The sequence below is a fragment of the Mustela putorius genome, unplaced genomic scaffold (genome assembly GCF_011764305.1).
Source record: "Mustela putorius furo isolate JIRA1106 unplaced genomic scaffold, ASM1176430v1.1 tig00000056_pilon_pilon_pilon, whole genome shotgun sequence".
Classification (NCBI taxonomy): Eukaryota; Metazoa; Chordata; class Mammalia; order Carnivora; family Mustelidae; genus Mustela; species Mustela putorius.
In genome coordinates, this window is record NW_025421263.1 from 509,106 (window position 1) to 515,791 (window position 6,686).

The window sequence follows — 6,686 nt, forward strand, 5'->3', positions numbered from 1 at the left end:
CATTGAGGATGATATTTGCTATGGGTCTTTCATAGATAGATTTGATGAAGTTGACGAATGTTCCCTCCATCCCTATACTTTGAAGCGTTTTAATCAGAAACGGATGCTGGATTTTGTCAAATGCTTTTTCTGCATCGATTGAAAGGACCATGTGGTTCTTCTCTCTTCTCTTATTAATTTGTTCTATCACATTGATTGATTTGTGAATGTTGAACCATCCTTGTAGCCCAGAGATGAATCCCACCTGGTCATGGTGGATAATCTTTTTAATGTGCTGTTGGATCTTGCTAGCTAGGATCTTGTTGATAATCTTAGCATCCAAATTCATCAGTGATATTGGTCTGAAATTCTTCTTTTTGGTAGGGTCTTTGCCTGGTTTAGGGATCAGGGTAATGCTGGATTCATAGAAAGAGTCTGGAAGTTTTGTTTCTGCATCAATTTTTTGAAACAGCTTCAGGAGAATAGGTGTTATTTCTTCTTTGAAAGTTTGGTAGAATTCCCCAGGGAATCCTTCAGGTCCTGGGCTCTTGTTTTTTGGGAGGTTGTTGATCAGAGCTTCAATCTCGTTACTAGATACCGGTCTATTCTGGTTGTCAGTTTCTTCCTGGTTCAGTTGTGGGAGTTTATAGTTTTCCAAGAATGCATCCATTTCATCTAGGTTGCTTAGCTTATTGGCATATAACTGTTGATAATAGCTTCTGATGATTGTTTCTACTTCCTTGGTGTTAGTTGTGATCTCTCCCTTTTCATTCATAATTTTATGAATTTGGGATTTCTCTCTTTTCTTTTGGATTAGTGTGGACAATGATTTATCGATCTTATTGATTCTTTAAAAAAATGGCTTCTAGCAATCAGAGCTTCCAGACGTGCCTCTCTCCAGGTTTCCTGGAGTTTCCTCGTAGCATGGCCCCCAAACGCCAGTCTTCGCTCCCGCCTCAAATGAAGAAACCGAGACAGCCCCCTGCCCCCAAGCCAGGGCAGACGTCAACATCCCAGCACTTGCATAGAGGAGAAAAAGAACAGCAAGAAGCAATTGAACATATTGATGAAGTACAAAATGAAATAGACAGACTTAATGAACAAGCCAGTGAGGAGATTTTGAAAGTAGAACAGAAATATAACAAACTCCGCCAACCATTTTTTCAGAAGAGGTCGAAATTGATCGCCAAAATCCCCAATTTTGGGTAACAACATTTGTCAACCATCCAGAAGTGTCTGCACTGCTTGGGGAGGAGGATGAAGAGGCGCTGCATTATTTGACAAGAGTTGAAGTGACAGAATTTGAAGATATTAAATCAGGTTACAGAATAGATTTTTATTTTGATGAAAACCCTTACTTCGAAAATAAAGTTCTCTCCAAAGAATTTCATCTGAATGAGAGTGGTGATCCATCTTCAAAGTCCACTGAAATCAAATGGAAATCTGGAAAGGATTTGATGAAACGTTCAAGTCAAACACAGAATAAAGCCAGCAGAAAGAGACAGCATGAGGAACCAGAGAGCTTCTTCACCTGGTTTACTGACCATTCTGATGCAGGTGCAGATGAGGTAGGAGAAGTCATCAAAGATGATATTTGGCCAAATCCATTACAGTACTACTTGGTTCCCGATATGGATGACGAAGAAGGGGAAGGAGAAGAGGATGATGATGATGATGAAGAAGAAGAAGGATTGGAAGATATTGATGAAGAAAGAGATGAGGATGAAGGTGAAGAAGATGAAGATGATGATGAGGGGGAGGAAGGAGAGGAGGATGAAGGGGAAGATGACTAATGGAATACTGATGGATTCCAACCTTCCTTTTTTAATTTTCTTCAGTCCCTGGGAGCAAGTTGCCGTCTTTTTTTTTTCCTTTTTCTTTTTCTTTTCTCCTCTTGTGCTCATTTGCCCTGTTTTTTGAAATCTCCTTTTTCTCTCTCTTTATACCATGGTTCTCAGCTTATTTTGGGGGGAAATACCTTGAGCAGAATACAGTGGGAAAAGAATCTCTACCCCTTTTTGTTCCAAATTCATTTTTGTCCCTTCCTGTCTCAACAAAAACAAAAACTTTATGGAATCAACACCACCGTGCTCTGTGGGAAAAAAGAAAAACCTTCTGCTCCCTTAGCTCTGCTGGAAGCTGGAGGGTGCTAGGCCCCTGTGTAGTAGTGCATAGAATTCTAGCTTTTTTCCTCCTTTCTCTGTATATTGGGCTCAGAGATTACACTGTGTCTCTATGTGAATATGGACAGTTAGCATTTACCAACATGTACCTGTCTACTTTCTCTTGTTTAAAAAAAAGAAAAAAAAACTTTAAAAAATGGGGTTATAGAAGGTCAGCAAAGGGTGGGTTTGAGATGTTTGGGTGGGTTAAGTGGGCATTTTGACCACATGGCTTCTCCTTTGGCATGTTTAATTGTGATGTTTAATGGACATCCTTGCAGTTTAAGATGACACTTTTAAAATAAAACTCTCTCCTAATGATGACTTGAGCCCTGCCACTCGATGGGAGAATCAGCAGAACTTGTAGCATCTTATTTGGAATTGACATTCTCTATTGTAATTTTGTTCCTGTTTATTTTTAAAATTTTCTTTTTGTTTCACTGGAAAGGAAAGATGATGCTCAGTTTTAAACGTTAAAAGTGTACAAGTTGCTTTGTTACAATAAAACTAAATGTGTACACACAAAAATGGCTTCTAGTTTCATTGATACATTCTACAGAGTCAATGTACAGAAACCAGTGGATTTGTTATACACTAACAATGAAAATACAGAAAAGGAAATTAGATAATTGATTCCATTTACTATAGCACCAAGAACCATAAAATACCTGGGAACAAACCTAACCAAAGAGGTAAAGGATCTGTATTCGATGAAGTACAGAACACTCATGAAAGAAATTGAAGAAGACACAAAAATATGGAAGACCATTCCATGCTCTTGGATCAGAAGAATAAACATTGTTAAAATGTCTATACTGCCTAGAGCAATATATACTTTTAATGCCATTCTGATCAAAATTCCACTGGTATTCTTCAAAGAGCTGGAGCAAATAATCCAAAAATTTGTATGGAACCAGAAGAGACCCCGAATCGCTAAGGAAATGTTGAAAAACAAAAATAAAACTGGGGGCATCATGCTACCTGATTTCAAGCTTTACTAAAAGCTGTGATCACCGAGACAGCATGGTGCTGGCATAAAAACAGACACATAGACCAGTGGAACAGAGTAGAGAGCCCAGATATGGACCCTCAAGTCTATGGGCAAATAATCTTCAACATAGCAGGAAAAAATATACAGTGGAAAAAAGACAGTCTCTTCAATAAATAGTGCTGGGAAATATGTAGAATGAAACTTTACCATTCTTTTACACCGTACCTAAAGATAAACTCAAAATGGATAAAAGACCTCAACGTGAGACATGAATCCATCAGAATCCTAGAGGAGAACATAGGCAGTAATCTCTTCGATATCAGCCACAGCAATTTCTTTCAAGATATGTCTCCAAAGGCAAAGGAAACAAAAGCGAAAATAAACTTTTGGGCCTTCATCAAAATCAAAAGCTTCTGCACAGCCCAGGAAACAGTCAAGAAAACAAAGAGGCAACCCACAGAATGGGAGAAGATATTTTCAAATGACAGTACAGACAAAAGGTTGATATCCAGGATCTATAATGAACTCCTCAAACTCAACACACACAAAACAATCATATCAAAAAATGGGCAGAAGATATGAACAGACACTTCTCCAATAAAGACATACAAATGGCTATCAGACACATGAAAAAATGTTCATCACCACTAGCCATCAGGGAGATTCAAATTAAAACCACAATGAGATATCACCTTACACCAGTTAGAGTGGCCAAAATTAACAAGACAGGAAACAACATGTGTTGGAGGGGATGTGGAGAAAGGGGAACCCTCTTACACTGCTGGTGGGAATGCAAGTTGGTGCAGCCTCTTTGGAGAACAGTGTGGAGATTCCTCAAGAAATTAAAAATACAGATTCCCTATGACCCTGCAATTGCACTACTGGGTATTTACCCCAAAGATACAGATGTAGTGAAAACAAGGGTCATCTGTACCCCCAATGTTTATAGCAGCAATGGCCACGGTTGCCAAACAGTGGAAAGAACCAAGATGCCCTTCAACGGACGAATGGATAAGGAAGATGTGGTCCATATACACGATGGAGTATTATGCCTCCATCAGAAAGGATGAATACCCAACTTTTGTAGCAACATGGACGAGACTGGAAGAGATTATGCTGAGTGAAATAAGTCAAGCAGAGAGAGTCAATCATCCTATGATTCACTTATTTGTGAAGCATAACAAATAGCATGGAGGACATGGGGAGTTAGAGAGGAGTAGGGAGTTGGGGAAAATTGGAAAGATAGGAGAACCATGAAAGACTATGGACTCTGAAAAACAATCTGAGGGTTTTAAAGGAGAGGTGGGTGGGAGGTTGGGGGAACCAGGTGGTGGGTATTGGAGAGGGCATGGATTGCATGGAGCACTGGGTGTGGTGCAAAATCAATGAATACTGTTACGCTGAACATAAATTTAAAAAAAAAAAATAGCACAGTGTTAGCAAGAAAACCAACACCTAGATCAATGGAAGAGAATAAAGAGAAATACAGTCAAATATGTATGAGAACTTGTGTTAAAGAAGACCAGAATATAAAATGGAGTCAAGATAGTCTCTTGAATACATGACATTTCGAAAAATAGACAGCAATATGCTAAACAAAACAAAACAACAAAAACCGCAAAACAAAACACACACACACACAAACACACGAAACAAATCATACTCTCTTATACCATATACAAAAATCATCTCAAATGTGGCTGAGAACTTGAACCTACGACTTGAACCTATGAAACACTCATAAATAAATACATCCTAAGTGGTGGGGGAGACAAGATGGTGGAGACGTAGGAGGAGGTGCCATTTCAACCTATCCCCTTAAGTGAGCTGATTACCTACCAAAGAACTCTGATCACCCATGAAATCAGCCTGAGATTAGAATTATACACTTCTGGATCTCTACGGAGGCAGAAGACATTGGTGGGCAGGTAAAGTGGAGTGGGATCATAGGACTGATATCTGAAGATAAACAAAAGTGGGAGGGAGCCACCAGAAGCGACCCATTGCAAAGTAATACCCCAATATGAGAGTGCCCTGTGATTGGAGACCAGCATTAACTTGGAGTCTGGTTGAAAGCACTAAAAAAGAGCAAAGGATTGTGAGGGAAATTGTGGGAATTGGGGCGGTTAGTGACAGGGGCTTAAGCCCGCTGTTACAGAACAGCCACCACTGGCGCTGAGCCAGAGCAAGTGCAGCGATGAAGCCAGGTCTTGGTCCCTGAGCCACTGGAGCCCCTGAGAGTGTCTAGGTGGCAGCACTGGTGAGGGGGAGGGAGCCTTGCCAGACAGCAGAGCCACAGCCTTTTGCACTCTGCAGGGGTGTACCGGGGTGCACCCTGCAACCAGAGTCTGAGCCACGCCCTACAACCTCACCTGAGAGAGGTGCATGCAAGTGCACCTCTCTACTCCTGGAGAGTCTGAGCACTCCCAGCCGGGGCCAGCAGGAAAATCTCAGCACGCTCTCTCTGGTTGGGACCTCTCTGGCAGTCTGGAGCTGCCCAGGCAGCCACTAGCATTTCTCATGGTTTGGGGTACAAGCAGGAGTTCCTGAGACCCCAGAGGCCATGACTTGGAATGTGCTCTGCCAGCAGCAAAGGGGGAATTTCTGTGCTCTGGAGCACCCATAGGGGAAGAAACTGATGCTTCTCTCTGAGAGGGAGGTCTGGATGCAGTTTGCTTTCCTCTAAACCTCCAAAAACCTCCAAAAGCCGCCAAGGTGAGAGAAAACAAACAAACAAACAAACAAACAATACCTCCAGAGAGCAAAAGCCTGACCAGTTTCCTCAGAGTCAGCCCCTTGATGGGGGCAGAAGGACTTAACTCTAATAACACCCCCTGAAAATCATGTGACAGGCCCCTCCGCCAAAAAGCCTGCCCCCCCAAAAAAGAAAGAAAAGACAAGAGGACAACCACCACCACTTCATAGATACAGCTTCTATTTTTAATTCATAACCACTATTCTGGTTCTTTTCATTTTTTTATATATAACTTTTTAACCTATTTACCATCACAAGGAGATGTTCAGTACATCAGATTCCATAATAACATCTTAACCTCAACTTTTTGATACATATACCTGTGACTATCTTTTGCTTTTCTATTTTTTAATTTAATTTTATTTTTATTATTATTATTTTTTCCTCCAATGAATCAATCTTTTCCTCCAATGAATCAATCCATCAATCAATCAATCCTCCAAATTTCGTATTTATAGATTTTCTTTTTTTAATTTAATTTAATTTTTTCAGTGTTCCAAGATTTGTTGTTTATGCACTACACCCAGTGTTCCATGCAACTCATGCCCTCCTTAATACCCACCACCAGGCTCATACATCCTCCCCCCATCCTCCTCCCCTCCAAAACCTCTCAGTTTGTTTCTCAGAATCCACAGTCTCTCATGGTTCATGGTTTGTCTCCCCTTCTGATTTCCCCCAGATCCCTTCTCCTCTCCTTCACCCAATGTCCTCTGTGTTATTCCTTATCCTCCACAAGTAAGTGAAACCATATAACTGACTTTCTCTGCTAGACTTATTTCATTTTTCCTTTCTTTTCTTC

At 40.7% G+C, this 6,686-nt stretch overlaps 1 pseudogene; it reads left to right on the top strand.

The window, feature by feature from the left end:
* The first annotated feature begins 903 nt into the window (after positions 1-903).
* LOC123392397 lies at positions 904-2,663 on the top strand (annotated as a pseudogene).
* Positions 2,664-6,686: the final 4,023 nt, after the last annotated feature.